Source organism: Mesoplodon densirostris, chromosome 2 (genome assembly GCF_025265405.1).
Source record: "Mesoplodon densirostris isolate mMesDen1 chromosome 2, mMesDen1 primary haplotype, whole genome shotgun sequence".
NCBI classification, from domain to species: Eukaryota; Metazoa; Chordata; class Mammalia; order Artiodactyla; family Ziphiidae; genus Mesoplodon; species Mesoplodon densirostris.
In genome coordinates this window covers 37,698,597-37,714,350 of record NC_082662.1, presented here as the reverse complement: position 1 = coordinate 37,714,350, position 15,754 = coordinate 37,698,597, and positions in this window count along the sequence as shown.

Below are 15,754 nucleotides of genomic sequence, written 5' to 3'. Positions count from 1 at the left end.
CCGGCGGCGCGGCGCCGCCCTGTCCTCGGCCTTCCCCCACTCGCCCCGGAGTACGGCGAGAGAATTGACGCCACTTTCGCTGGGTTTCCGCGAGCCGGTAGAGATCGGCATGGAAGACGCCCTCATCGCTTTTCCTCGACGCTTTTTCTGCCTTTCCCACCTCGGCTCATTTTCCATCTGCGGGAAGAACCCCCGAGACGGGCAGAGGAGGAGGCCGGCACCCCTGACCGCTCTGTTCCCTCCTGCCTGACTCGCCGCTTCCTCCCGGCCGGCCCTTTTTTTCTCTTTATTTTTCCTTTCCTTCCCCTTTGCCCCTCAAGCCGAGTCTGGTGCGGAGGCGAGAGGCGAGACGTGGCTGGTGGGCATCGTGGGCAGAGAGTGCCCGATTCTTCCCTCTGAGCTGCTCCAGGGCGGAAGGCGGCGCGGGCCAGAGACCCCAGACTGCCGGCCCGGCCCGGCCCGGCAGGATTGAGCCCCAAACCGAGAGCCCCCGCCCCATACACCCCCCCCCCCGGTGCGACGTGCGCCCGGCTCGGGGCCCGGGCTCTGGCCCTCCGCTGGAGTCGCTGCCGGGCTCGAGAGAGCGCGTTCTGATCGGGAAGCTAGAGCTCTCCCCCTGCCTTCGGGTAGCCCGAGTCCCCGCTACTTCTGGGCTCCTGCGCGCCGGGCCGGCCGGGGTCCACCCGGACCTCGAGCTCTTGGAGGGGCTCCTGGAGCGGAGGACAGACCGGGCATCCCCTCGGATGGCCTCACCACCGTGGGCGGCCTCGCCCGGGGGGCCACACGGAAGCTCTCCGCCCAAGTTTGTTGTGCCCTAGAAGAAAAGGCTCTCCCTTACAAAGCACAAAGGCGAAACGCTCAGGCGGAGCCCTGAAAATCTCGAGGTTGGGGAGAGGGGCGACCAGAGGCTCGGGAGCGAGGTGGCGGGCCTGGCTCCGGGCGGAGAAGGTCGCTCCGCCCGGGCTGACGAGCGCGGCTGCGGTGGCCGCAGGACTGCAGCGCCCGGCGTGCTCGCTGAAAAGTTTTGTTCTCAAGTCGGAAGAAGAGAAATTGTTACTCAGTTTAAGGCAGGTCTAAGATAAAAATAAAACTACAAAAAGAGCTCCGCGCCGCTGTCTGTACGGCGGTCCTCCCGCCCCGCTCGGTGGAACCGCTGGGAGAGAGAGTCCCGGCCCCGAAAATCCCGGGAGACCCCTCACGGGTCGGGCTGCTCTGAGACCAGGCCCGCGGGCCGAGCGGAGCAGGGAGTTTACCCGCCGCATTTCGAGCGGTCCACCTCTGGGCCAGCACCTGCCTCCTTCCTGCCCGCGGGGGCTTCCCCCACCCCGACCTCCACCTCCTCCACGCCCTTCACCCCCGCCCCCTCCAGGAAAGTAAGCCGAGCCCCCGGAGGCCCCAGGTTTCCAGCCTCTCCCCGGGTACCCCACTGGGCAGGCCGTGTGTTGTGTGCGGGCGGTCGAGGTCCTTTCTCATTCGGATCGCCCCTTCCCCATCCCGCCAGCAGCCTCGGGCTCCCCGCTGAGTACCACCCGGCCCGGGCCCCGCCGGAAATCACCGCGGGATCCACTGGGGAGCCGGGCAAGAGGGCATTCTAGCGTTCGACCCAAACAAAGTGGGAATGTGGCTTATTAAAAGATGGAGAAAAGGAGTCCCGCTCCCTTCCCTCGCCGCCCCTGCCCCCTCACCCTTCCTACTTGTCCAGTTCCCGCGTGTGGTCCCTCCCCCTCGCACCCCCCAAATAAAACACATTAAGGAAAACTCAAGACGGAAAGTTTGACTGAAGCAGCGCATGGAGTGCGCAGGGCACCGATGCCGGGAGGCACCGTCGCGAAGATCTGAGACGCGCCAGTCCAGATCCCAGCCCCTTCCCCTGTCGGGGGGGTGGGGGGGCGGGGAGCCGCCCGAATCCCTAGGAAACGAACCCGGAAAGTTAGCCAGGTTCCTGAGCCAGCCGGCTGCCTTCGCACCCACCCCTCTTATGTACGCACACGCATCCACACCCCTTTCTGGTCTCCATACTTGCCGTGGAAATTCCTTGGGAGAAAGGTCGCACTTTTCAGGACACGGAGGGAAGGAGGCGGTGAGTGTGGTGCATGAAAAGTCCCGGGTGCGCAGAGCCGGCGGAGGCAGCGGCGGCGGCGGCGGCGGCAGCGGCAGCAGCAGCAGCAGTAGCAGCAGTAGGCGGCTGGCCCCGGGTTTGTGTTCGCGAGCTGCCTGGGATTGCATGTACAGATCAAGAGACTCGGTTGGTGTAAGAGAAGGAGCAGTGCTGCCTCTCAGCGCTGGCTCTAATCAGTGAATGAGCCTCCACTCTCCCAGGGACTCGGAGACACACACACGCGCACACACACACACGCACATTCACACTCACACACATACAGGCACTCTGAGCACTGAATACATTAGGGCACTAAGGGACTCTGGGAAATGGAGTCCAGAGCCAGGACACTCCTGGAGCACAGACCTGCTGGCCTTCGCGAGAGAGCTCGAAAGTCCTGAGGTTTCGAGATGCTGTGGAAACTGAAGAGAGCTCCTGGTTTTGTTCACATTTACGCCCCTTGAAAGATCTCAGTAGGTGGTTTGCTGTCCTTCCTCTCTTGAACCAAAAGCGACCAAGAGTAAATGGGTATCTTTAATACTGACACCCACTGCAGCTGAATGACTCCCAAATCCTGGCTCCCTCATAAACTCTGCCTTTTTCCCAGAAAAATCTTACCTATCACTTTGCTCCTGGAATGCTTCTCTGGGTCGTTGCCTATAATAATAAGATAATAAATGAATATAAATAAAACTGTTACTTGCAGAGGGGATGGAGAGGGCCTAGTTCAGCACGCATTTTTGAGACAAAAATTGTTATTGGTGTTGATATTTACAGTTCTTTCCTTTCAAATAATTTTATATCATCCTTTAATTCACCACGTACAGAAAGATAAATAAGGGAAATGGATGGAGAACTAACATTCCCTGAGTGCCTTCTAGAAGCTGGGTTATGGGACTAAATGCCTTTACATAATCCCGTTTATCCTTCGATCAATTCTGGAGATAATATTAGCACTATTTTATATATAGAAGAGGAAACTGAGGTTGAAAGGGTTTTGTAACTTGCCCATGGGAACACGGTTAACTATTCTAGGGTAGCAGGTATTCCAAACTCTGGAAGGGAAACCCAACCAAAATCTAATCCTGGTTTAAGAAATCCCGCCTTTTTGTGGCTCAATTTCTAAAATCACAGATTTCTCAACTCAAAAAAAAAGGGGGGTGGGGTGGGGAGTACATACTGATAATCCGCCCTCCAAAGAACCACGTGGGGTTACAAATCGTCTAAAAACATAGAGCCCTCACAGTCTCATTCTTGCTATTATTTCATGGTCCCTTTTTTCTTACGTTTAACTTTAAGGTAGCATCTAAATATTATGTATGTTTAGGTGTACATGTGTTGTATGCATTGTTTGTATTTAAAATTTTTAGTTAGCAACTCTAAGTAAATAGTTAATTTGATCAACCTAGAGGTCTATGCTTACGACTATTTCTGTCTCTGTAATTCATGAGATCAGGGTTGTTAAGGAACCTCTAAGTCTTTATCTCCACGTTGAGTCATTCATTCATACAGTGGCATTTAATGTATTAGGCACTATTCTTCCTGCTAGATTATTCTTTCCTGCTGGATTGTAAGCTTCATGAAGGCAAGAACCATGTTTGCTTTATTCAGCATTATACCTCAGCATCTAACAGTGTCAGTCTCTTAGCTGAATGAATAAATGAGGATATAAAAGTAAAATGAATAAAATTTCTGCCCCCAAAGGGCTCCTTATCTAGTAGGTGAGACTAGAGTTAGAAAACAATTTGATGACTGCTATAATTAGGGTAACCATGTAATTTTTGGGCCTGAGATAAGTTTGATAGTGAAAAGAAGCACTATTAATAATTATGCTGGGGTGGAAGGGGTAAACAGGGACCATTCTGAACCAAGCATGTTGAATGGTCACTCTAACTACATAAGGTGTTTCTTTCATTCAATTAACAAACATTTATTGGGAACTCTCTTGTGTGGTGTGTTGGAGAAACTACAAGCCACTTGATTTCCCTAGAAATTGAAGTATGAGCATTGAGTAGCAAGAGAAAATCAGGGGAAGTGGGACAAATCATAAAAAAGTTACGTATACTAATTTAAGGAAAGTGGACGTTATTCTACAGGTGATGAGAAACCCCTAGAGCGTTTTTCAGGGGTGTGACCTGATAGAATTTCTGTGTTAAAAAGACCACTAGGGACTTCCCTGGTGATTCAGTGGTTAAGAATCTGCCTGCTAATGCAAGGGACACAGGTTTGAGCCCTGGTCGGGGAAGATCCCACATGCCACGGAGCAACTAAGCCTGTGTGCCACAACTACTGAGCCTGCGCTCTAGAGCCCGCGAGCCACAACTACTGAGCCCACGTGCCACAACTACTGAAGCCCGTGCACATAGAGCCTGTGCTCCACAACAAGAGAAGCCACCACATTGAGAAGCCCGTGCACCGCAATGAAGAGTAGCACCCGCTCGCCTCAACTAGAGAAAGCTCATGCACAGCAACAAAGACCCAATGCAGCCAAAATAAATTTAAAAATAATAATAATAAAATAAAATGCCAATTCTAAGAGCAAAAGTACAAAAAAAAGAGAGCACTAGTTACTGGGTGAGCAGTGTGGAGTTTTGACTGGAGGTAGGGAGACCAATTAAGGAGTCTATTACAGGTAATTCAGTTGGGATATAATAGGGTCTGAACCAAGGTACTAGGGCAGTGGGAATGGAGAAGAGGGGACACATTACAGTGAAATCTAAAAGGTGGAATTAACAGGATTTAGTCACTTACTATAGTAGATGAAGGCAGAAAACTCTATATAAATCCTAAAAAGGATTTTATTATTTATAGGACAAGATGCTGTCAGTACTTTGATGTTCATTAGTAGTAAAATACTTCCTCAGATGAGCTTATAGAGTTCCCATAAATCCAGTGCACAATCTCACAGGTAGATGATATAGATAAGAAGCCCCATGTCAATCACCAAGCCAAACGTTCTAATTGCTACCATATGCAATGGTCTGCACTATGATGCAAGTACTTAGGATTAGAAGAAATAATCCCTGTCTACAAAGACAGTCTAAATTTAAAAATTAAATGCACAACCCTCACAAAACCACAGCATAATCATATAATGCAAAATCGAATATGTAATACCTCACTAATTCACAGGTCATATATCCAGCAACCTTAGCTATCCAAAACACAATGAACCAGGAAATAAGCAAAAGGGGTCCCAGAGTAGCCAAGATAAACATTACAAAGACTATGCACTAAAGTTAACACATTTTACTCCTAGGAGAATTCCTCAAGCCTTCACTCAGAGCCGATTTACTCTTTCTTAGGTACAATTCTAATAAGCTTGATTATTTGGCTTTCCCATTCACTGCTGATTAAGATTGTCAAATTAAAAGGGGGCAGCCATTAAAAAGAATGAGATAGACTTGGATGTACTGACATGCAAAATACCTATTGTATATTGTCAAGTGGGAAGAAAAGCCAGTCATAGAACAGTGTGCAGAATATGATTTGATATTTGTATATACACAAGTATACACACATGTTAAAAGAAAATGGCCTGTAGGGATGTACATTACACTGCTAACAGTGCTTATGCCTAGAGAGTGGGAGTGTGAATGTGGGGGGGACGGTGGGGGGCCAGGAACAAGGAAGGACTTGGACTTTAAGTGTTTCTGTTTGTGTGTCAATGAACATATATTAGTTTTGGGATTTTAATATCCATTAAAACACAGACAACAGGAGCAAAAGGCAGTGCTGTTAGAGCGAGCACACTGACACTAAGAAGTGGTGACCAAAACACAAGAAGTGAGCACAAGAACTCTCAAACCAGAAGAGAATGGAGTTATTTGGTGTGGAGGCAAAAAGTCCTATCCCGTCAGTGTCCCCAGAGGATGTTATGAATTCCAAGCCAGCATAAAGCTGGTACTTTCAGGGATAAGTCATCAGGAACACATTATGCTTAGTATATTTTACTTAAGAGAGGAAGCGTGTAAAAACTTTAAAAAAAGTAAATTCCCACCAAAAGCAGATTTTGATACTTTAGGAGGTAAATTTCACTTATCTGGAAAATAGGCTTTTGTGGAACACATCACTCCCTGAAGATGAGAAGGAAAGGAGATATTACTTAATGTAAGAGCAGAAGGGATGTAGAGTAAGGGATGGTCCATAAACTCAACATTCAACAAACATTGATTGAGGGGCTACCAAGTGCCAGTCACTAAGGACATAAAAATAATGTTAGGGCTTCCCTGGTGGCGCAGTGGTTGAGAGTCCGCTTGCCGATGCAGGGGACGAGGGTTCGTGCCCCGGTCCGGGAAGATCCCACATGCTGCGGAGCGGCTAGGCCCGTGAGCCATGGCCACTGAGCCTGCGCGTCCGGAGCCTGTGCTCCGCAACGGGAGAGGCCACAACAGTGAGAGGCCTGCGTACCGGAAACAAACAAATAAATAAATAAATAAAATAAAGTTAAAAATAGTCCCTTCCCTAGAGAAGCTTACAGTTCAGCAGCAGCAATGGATAAGGGAACAGACAGTAAGCTTCGCTGTACAGTGTGAGCAGTGCTGTAATGGAAACTCTGGGTAAAGTGTGGTGGGAGCACAAAAGAAGGTGGTCCTAACTCTGCCTGGCGCTATTAGGAAAGGAGGCAGAGATGTAAGTGGGTGTCCAAAAAATTTAACTGTGCTAAATTAACTGTCCCCTCTTATGGATGACACTTAAGTTAGCTTTGAAGGATAAGTAGAGTTTACCTAGGGAGAAAGTAGGAACAGCACTCCGGATGAGGGAATAGCATATGCTAAGGCACAGAGACCTGAAAGTTCCTGGTGCATTCAGATAGTGCATTTCAAACTTTTCCACAAGAAAGGGGTGGTGGCTGATGGTGGTGTCTAAGGGCAAGCCACAAATGACTTGTCATTAGCTTGGAATTTATGTACCCTGTTTTATCTTGAAAAAAAATCAATGCAAAATTTGCCTTGAAGTCCACAAATATATTGTGCTTTAATATAAAACAATGTTTTATATTATTTATCATCTGGTAAAACTGATGCTTAAGAAAGACGCACCACATTTATCCAGTATTTTCTCATATCCCATGTGTAACACTAAATGATCCAGGGGTCCTTGCTCCTAATTTAAAAAACAAAGATATAGAAGACACAAGGGTGCGCTGGCAAAGTAGAGCAACAGATTGTGAAGGGTCTTGTTTGTCACGTTAAGGAACTGGATGCTTCAGCGTCTAGCTAACTCCTGTTCATACTTCAAGACTCGGCTTAGGCATGATCTCTTCCAAAAGCTTTGCCGCCTACCAGTCCTCTCTCCTCTTCTACCCCTGTTATTCTAGCATCCTATGCATTTATCTATCCACGGACCACACTGTGCAGGAATTATCGATTAAGTTCTCAGGCTCCTCCACTAGACTTTGATCTGCTTAAAAGCAGTTGTTTTGCGTAGTACTTAGCACAATAGATACTGGTATCTGTTGGACTGCATTGATTTAAATCTGAGGACAAGATTCAGGAAGCACAAGACCAGGCAAGGCGCGCCTCTGTATACACCCACAGAAACATCTGCTTGCCCTGTCAAAGCTAGTATGAAACTGTACGGAAACTGTCTGCTTACTTGTCTGTCTCTCGGTCTAGACTATAGGTTTCTTTTTTATTTTATTGTATTTATTTATTTATTTATTTATTTTTGGCTGTGTTGGGTCTTCGTTGCTGCACGCTGGCTTTCTCTAGTTGCGACAAGGGGGGCTACTTTTTGTTGTGGTGTGCGGGCTTCTCATTGCAGTGCCTTCTCTTGTTGCAGAGCATGGCCTCTAGGTATGCGGGCTTCAGTAGTTGCAGCACGCAAGCTCAGTAGTTGTGGTGCACGGTCTTAGTTGCTCCGTGGTGTGTGGGATCTTCCCGGACCAGGGCTCGAACCCGTGTCCCCTGCATTGGCAGGCAGATTCTTAACCTCTGTGTCACCAGGGAAACCCTAGACTATAGGCTTCTTGAAGGGAGGAATTGTTTGCTCATCCCAAACAGTTGATATTTGCCTGACACAGCACAGTAGGTGATGGATGAATATGCAGAATGAATGAGTAGCCATTAAAAATTCTCAAGACAGGAATGACAGGATCAGATCAGGGTTTAGAAAAATAACATTGGAGGCAATTTTATTTTATTTTTTAAAATAAATTTATTTATTTATTTTATTTTTGGCTGTGTTGGGTCTTCATTGCTGCATGCTGGCTTTTCTCTAGTTGCTGCGAGCTGTGGCTACTCTTCGTTGCGGTGCATGGGCTTCTCACTGCGGTGGCTTTTCTTGTTGCGGAGCATGGGCTCTAGCCGCGCGCAGGCTTCAGTAGCTGTGGCACGTGGGCTCAGTAGTTGTGGCTCACGGGCTCTACAGCGCAGGCTCAGTAGTTGTGGGGCATGGGCTTAGTTGCTCCACGGCGTGTGGGCTCTTCCCGGACCAGGGCTCGAACCCGTGTCCCCTGCATTGGCAGGTGGATTCTTTTTTTAATTTATTTATTTATTTATTTATTTATTTATGGCTGTGTTGGCTCTTCGTTTCTGTGCAAGGGCTTTCTCTAGTTGAGGCAAGCGGGGGCCACTCCTCATCGCGGTGCGCAGGCCTCTGACTATCGCGGCCTTTCCTGTTGTGGAGCACAGGCTCCAGACGCGCAGGCTCAGTAATTGTGGCTCACGGGGCCAGCCGCTCCGCGGCATGCGGGATCCTCCCAGACCAGGGCTCGAACCCGTGTTCCCTGCACTGGCAGGCAGATTCTCAACCACTGCGCCACCAGGGAAGCCCTGGCAGGTGGATTCTTAACCACTGTGCCACCAGGGAAGTCCTGGCAATTTTAAATGTAGACTAGAAACAAAGAAATCAGGGGAAAATTGCAAAAGAAACAACGGACATACTGGTAAAAGACTGTCTTACTAAATGTCTTTCTAATTGGCTAACTTGATTAGATGTTTATATTTATTTTATGAGCCTGATCTCTTCATTCTCTTAGGATTCCCCAAAGGAGGATATTCAGTTACCTCGTTCAGGAAGCCTTCCCTGACCCCAACCCCCAGCAAGCTGGTGTCTTCGTGTACATCTGGAGGTCACTGAGGGCAGCGACTACATCTTATTCATCTTAGTATCTCCAATGCCTAGGACATGCCTGCTCAATAAATGTTTGCTGAATGAATGAACACATAAATTGATCTATTAGTATACTGTACTCAAGCTCCGACCAAGACACAGAGGACCTAATGATCCCCCGCGTGCAGATTTCTGGATCCAGGAAAGAGAACAAATAAAGCAAGACTGGATACGGAGGTACACCTATTCCACAGGTAACACAGGGTAAATTTCTCTCTCTGACCCCTCCATCCTCATTCTGAAGAATAACTCTCATTGAGCGAAAATCAATAAAAGTCATTTTAAGGGAAGTAGGTTTAGAAAAAGGTTCTGCAAGAGGAGAAAGTAGGAGGGGAACTTCAAGTTCGACCAACTTGGACTTCTTCTTATGAGAACTTGTAAGCTTCAAAAAAACTTTACAAAATAAAAGGTCTGCTTTTTTTCCACCATCCCTTTCAAAAGGGCCGCCCCCCCACCCCGCACACACATACAAACCAAGGGTCTTTTTGAGATTCCCAGTTTTATAACCAAAAAGGAAAAAATAAATCCACAGCAGAAATAAGAACTCTTGCATTTCTCAGAATGATATCAACATGAAACTTTCTGAAGTGGTTGCAGACAGTTCTCAGAGATATTCAACCAGTATCAATGATGAGATTGACCTAGCAATCAATCAACAAATATTTATTGACTACATACTATGGATAAGGCATTAGGATGAAGTTTTAAGGCATTAGGATGAAGTTTTAAAAGATGTCCGGGGCTTCCCTGGTGGCGCAGTGGTTAAGAGTCCGCCTGCCGAGGTAGGGGACATGGGTTCGTGCCCTGGTCCGGGAAGATCCCACATGCCGCCGACGCAGAGCGGCTAGGCCCGTGAGCCATGGCCACTGACCCTGCGCGTCCGGAGCCTGTGCTCCGCAACAGGAGAGGCCACAACAGTGAGAGGCCTGCATAGCACAAAAAAAAAAAAAAAAAAAAGTCCAAAAAAACAACAAAAAAATACAATGCACCTCCTATCCTCTGAGAAGCTTATAGATTTGTGATGTTAAATAATAAACAAAGAAAAGTGAAATAATATCCAACTCAATTGTAATGCAGGTAAAATTTATCAAATGAGTAACACTGGCAGGTTGTTGCAGGATTTTAAAAGCCAGAGAACCCATCAGGGTTTGAGGTGTCCTGAAGTGTTTTGGGAGAAGGTGGGATTTAAGTAGGGCATTAAAGAGGTAGGATTTGAATATTGAAGAATGGAAAATATCACAAAAATAATGCCCACAGCCACCCCCAATATTCATTGCAGCCCTATTTACAATAACCAGGTCATGGAAGCAACCTAAATACCCATCGACAAATGAATGGATAAAGAAGTTGTGGTACATATATACAATGGAATATTACTCAGCCATAAAAAGGAACAAAATTAAGTCACTTGTTGAGACATGGATGGATCTAGAGACTGTCATACAGAGTGAAGTAAGTCAGAAAGAGAAAAACAAATATCATATATTAACGCATGTACGTGGAACCTAGAAAAATGGTACAGATGAGCCAGTTTGCAGGGCAGAAATTGAGACACAGATGTAGAGGACAGACGTATGGACACCAAGGGGGGAAAACTGTGGTGGGGTGGGGATGGTGGGGTGCTGAATTGGGCGATTGGGATTGACATGTATACACTGATGTGTATAAAATTGATGACTAATAAGAACCTACAGTATAAACAAACAAACAAAACAACTAATACTAAACTTTCATTGGGTTATTTGTATGGAAATATGTTAATATAAATGTTTCAGACATTACATGAAATTTCTAAAAAAAAAAAATAATAATGTCAATGGCATAATTTGTCAAGAAAAAATTTACTTGTGATTGCACCACAAAGTGTGTTTGCAATGGTAAGAGTTATTAAAATTGAGATGGAAGTGAAGAATGAGTGAAGACAGATCCAAATTTGAACCCTGTTTCTACCACTTATTGATTACTCTCCAGTGTGGAAACTTACTCTCCACCGTTCTTTAATGGTTCTTTTCTATTCAGTATTTAAATGTACTCAAGAAGCTCTCATAGGAAAGGAAAGGAAAGGAAAGGAAAGGAAAGGAAAGATCCCCCTCAGTCCTTCATCCACATCTTTCTTCAGGTCTCACTGCTTTCTCCCCTCTCTCCTTCCCAAACTTATGGCAAGTGTTACCTACATATTCTGCCTCTATTTTCTCACCTCCCACTTAGTCCTAAACCCACTAATCTGGATTTTGTGCCTGCCATTTCTCAGAAACTGTTCTCAGTAAGATCATCCATTTTTATTTCTCATTTTACACGACCATTCCCTCTTTGAAACGCTTTCTTCCTTTGACTTCTGTGACATCACATGTTTCTGATTTTCTTCTTTCTTCTCTAGCTACTTCCTCTTAACCGTCTTTGATAGATCTTCTTTTATACAACCATTAAATGTTTTGCACATTCTGTTCTAATGTATCTTCCCACTTGGAATTTTTCCTGAGGTAAATGCATTCACTCCCTTGGCTTTATTACCATTGATATACCTAAAACTGTCAAATCTGTAGCTCCAGACAAACATATGCAACTGCCTACATAAGCTCTCCACCTGAATATTTCACTGGTACTGCAAACTCAGCATATCAAAACCTGGACCTGTTATCTTCATTCCCAAACCTGGTCCTTCTCTGGTGTTCTGTAATTCAGTAAATAACAGAACCAGCTGTTTTGGGAGCCAGCCTTGACAATTCCTTCTTTACCATTCATTACAAATCAATTACCAATTTTGTCATTATACTTTCTAGATATTTCTAAAAATCACCATTTTCTCCATTTCTACCACCATCATCTCTTGTCTAAGCTACTGCAACAGCCTCCTTCTAGAAAGAGCAAATCAGTTTACATTGCTTTCAAAGCTTAAATTATGGCTGCCCATTGACCTGAGGTAAAGTCCACAGTCCTTAATGTGGTCTACAAGGTCTTGTAAGTTCTGACCCCTGCCTACATTTCCAGCTTCATGCCATGTCCCTTTCCCCACTCCTCTTTCCTCTCCAGCCCTATTGGTCTCTTCTCAGTGTTTTAATACCTCATACTCTCTCCACCTCAAGATTTTACTCTCTTTCCCCCTCCTATCAATCTCTGCCCTTCACCTAACTACTCCTATTCATCTTTTCACAGTTCAACTTAACTGTTATGGACTTGGTTGCAGAGTTGGTTAGTTCTCCCTTTATGTATTCACGTGATGCCCCCTCTTTTTTTCTAATACTTCTCACTTTTGTACTGTCTGCCTTCCCTAATAGCCTATAAGCTTCAAGAGGACAAGGGTCATACATGTCATGCTTATCAGTGTATTCCCTGTGCATAGCATAGTGTCTAGTAAATTGTAGTTAATAAAATATTAATTAATTCATATACTAAGCCACAGGTCAACTTCATCTTTATTTCTGCAAATCCTTCTTTGAACCACCCAAGCAGAGTTGATAACTTCCATGTCGACATCACCACTTTACCAAAAACACTACCTCTTTGCACTTCACACACTAAATTGCAATTATTTAGTTTCATGTTTATTATTTAATGTGAGCCTTCTTGTATATCAGGATTGTATCTTATTTTTTTATCCCTAGCACTTCATTTAGTCTCTGGAACAAAGTAAATGCTCAATAAGTGTTTATAGAATTGAAGTTGACAATCTCTGCCAATTGGCTGGATATGAAGGAATATGGAAAGTCAAAGATAAACTCTGAAGTGTGGTCTAGGCTTCAACAGAAATGGAGAAGTTGCTAAAGGACAGTGGTTTAGAAAATAAACATATGCAGTTCTGAACATAGGTACTGATAGTAGTGGTGACAGAGGGAAGAATTTATACTGAGTAAGGAGGTCAGTGAAACAACTGAGTCTTGAAAGGACAACATAAAGATATTTCCCAGGGTAGGAAGCAGTCTGCTGTAGCCAAGAGAGGACTAATGAGTAGGATACCTTCGAATTTGCCTAGGACACTCCCAGCTGACACTTGTTGTCGTAGCATAATAACCGGTGGTTCCTGCCCCCTTACACTCTCAAAAATGTCCAAGTAAATAATATGGTCAGTCTACTAGAAGACCACATGAATGTGGAAAAGCTGAAGTAGTTCAGGGCAGGAACATTTAGGACAAGAGCATGGCAAGGGATTAGAGTGATTTCAAGTCGCAAATAGTGAAGGAAAGTACTGAGCTGAGAAACATTTTTGATGAAGTAACTATGAAATGAAACAGCTAGCCACTCTTAAACAAGCGCTGTCACTTAACTCTTTCAAAACCCCTGATAGGTAGGCATTTTCATCTACATTTTATGGTTAAAATAATTGATGCTCAGATTAAGTAATCTGCTCAGAAAGTTAGCTAAAACATAGCTAAAAAGTACAACATAGGTATAAAGTAAAACTAACTAACTAAATATAAGCAAATAATTGAAAAAACAAGTCAAAGGGGGAAATATCTGGAAGTCACTGGAGGTCCCTTCTCTGATAACTTGCAAGCAGTTTGGGTAGAAAGGGAGAAATAAGTCATCAATATGATACTTTCCCCATAATGCAGGGCAACCACTACTCTCAAGATCCTTCATTCTAACTTGTAAAATCAGTGCCCATTATTTTCTGGAGTAGTGATCTTCATTGCAAGGCACCCTGCTTTTCCCAGGAGAGAAGTAATTCCAAGAAGTAACTTCAGTGAAATTGGAAAATAGACCCTTCCACATTGGGACACATCTGGCTTCAAAACAAGCTTGTAGGTAGAGAAAAATCAAATATTCAGGAGCAAATGGAAGTTAATCTTTTTTTTTTTTTTTACCATGACCCAGTGGAATTTATTCCAGGTATTCAAGACTAGTTCAACATTTTAAAAACAGTCAATGTAAACCACCTATCAAGAAGCTAAAGATTAAAAATTACATGATCAGATTAACTGATGCAGAAAAAATCCATTTGACAAAATATAGTACCCATTTATGATAAAAATAGGAATAGAGTGGAATCGTGTCAACTTTCTAAGAGCATCTGCAAAAAACCCAGAGCTAACATTACTATTATTATTTTTTTATACAGCAGGCTCTTATTAGTCATCAATTTTATACACATCAGTGCATACATATCAATACCAATCACCCAATTCATCACACCACCACCCACGACCCCCCGCCGCTTTCCCCCCTTGGTGTCCATATGTTTGTTCTCTACATCTGTGTCTCAATTTCTGCCCTGCAAACCGGTTCATCTGTAGCATTTTTCTAGGTTCCACATATATGCGTTAATATATGATATTTGTTTTTATCTTTCTGACTTATTTCACTCTGTATGACAGTCTCTAGATCCATCCACGTCTCAGCAAATGACCCACTTTTGTTCCTTTTTATGGCTGAGTAATATTCCATTGTATATATGTACCACATCTTCTTTATCCATTAGTCTGTCAATGGGCATTTAGGTTGCTTCCATGACCTGGCTATTGTAAATAGGGCTGCAATGAACATTGAGGTGTATGTGTCTTTTTGAATTATGGTTTTCTTTGGGTATATGCCCATAGTGGGATTGCTGGATCATATGGTAATTCTATTTTTAGTTTTTTGAGGGACCTCCACACTGTTCTCCATAGTGACTGTAACAATGTAAATTCCCACCAACAGTGCAAGAGGGTTCCCTTTTCTCCACACCCTCTCCAGCATTTGTTTGTAGATTTTCTGATGATGCCCATTCTAACTGGTGTGAGGTGATATCTCATTGTAGTTTTGATTTGCATTTCTCTAATAATTAGTGATGTTGAACAGCTCTTCATGTGCTTCTTGGCCATCTTTAGGTCTTCTTTGGAGAAATGTCTATTTAGGTCTTCTGCCTATTTTTGATTGGGTTGTTTGTTTTTTTAATATTGAGCTGCATGAGCTGTTTATATACTTTGGAGATTAATCCTTTGTCCGTTGATTCATTTGCAAATACTTTCTCCCATTCTGAGGGTTGTCTTTTCGTCTTGTTTATGGTTTCCTTTGCTGTGCAAAAGCTTTGAAGTTTCATTAGGTCCCATTTGTTTATTTTCGTTTTTATTTCCATTACTCTAGGAGGTGGATCACAAAAGATCTTGCTGTGATTTATGTCAAAGAGTGTTCTTCCTATGTTTTCCTCTAAGAGTTTTATAGTGTCTGGTCTTACATTTAGGTCTCTAATCCATTTTGAGGTTTTATTTGTGTATGGTGTTAGGGAGTGTTCCAATTTCATTCTTTTACATGTAGCGGTCCAGTTTTTGCCAGCACCACTTATTGAAGAGACTGTCTTTTCTCCATTGTATATCCTTGCCTCCTTTGTCATAGATTAGTTGACGATAGGTGCGTGGGTTTATCTCTGGGCTTTCTATCTTGTTCCATTGATCTATATTTCTGTTCTTGTGCCAGTACCATATTGTCTTGATTACTGTAGCTTTGTAGTATAGTCTGAGGTCAGGGAGTCTGATTCCTCCAGCTCTGCTTTTTTCCCTCAAGACTGCTTTGGCTATTCAGGGTCTTTTGGGTCTCCATATAAATTTTAAGACTTTTTTGTTCTAG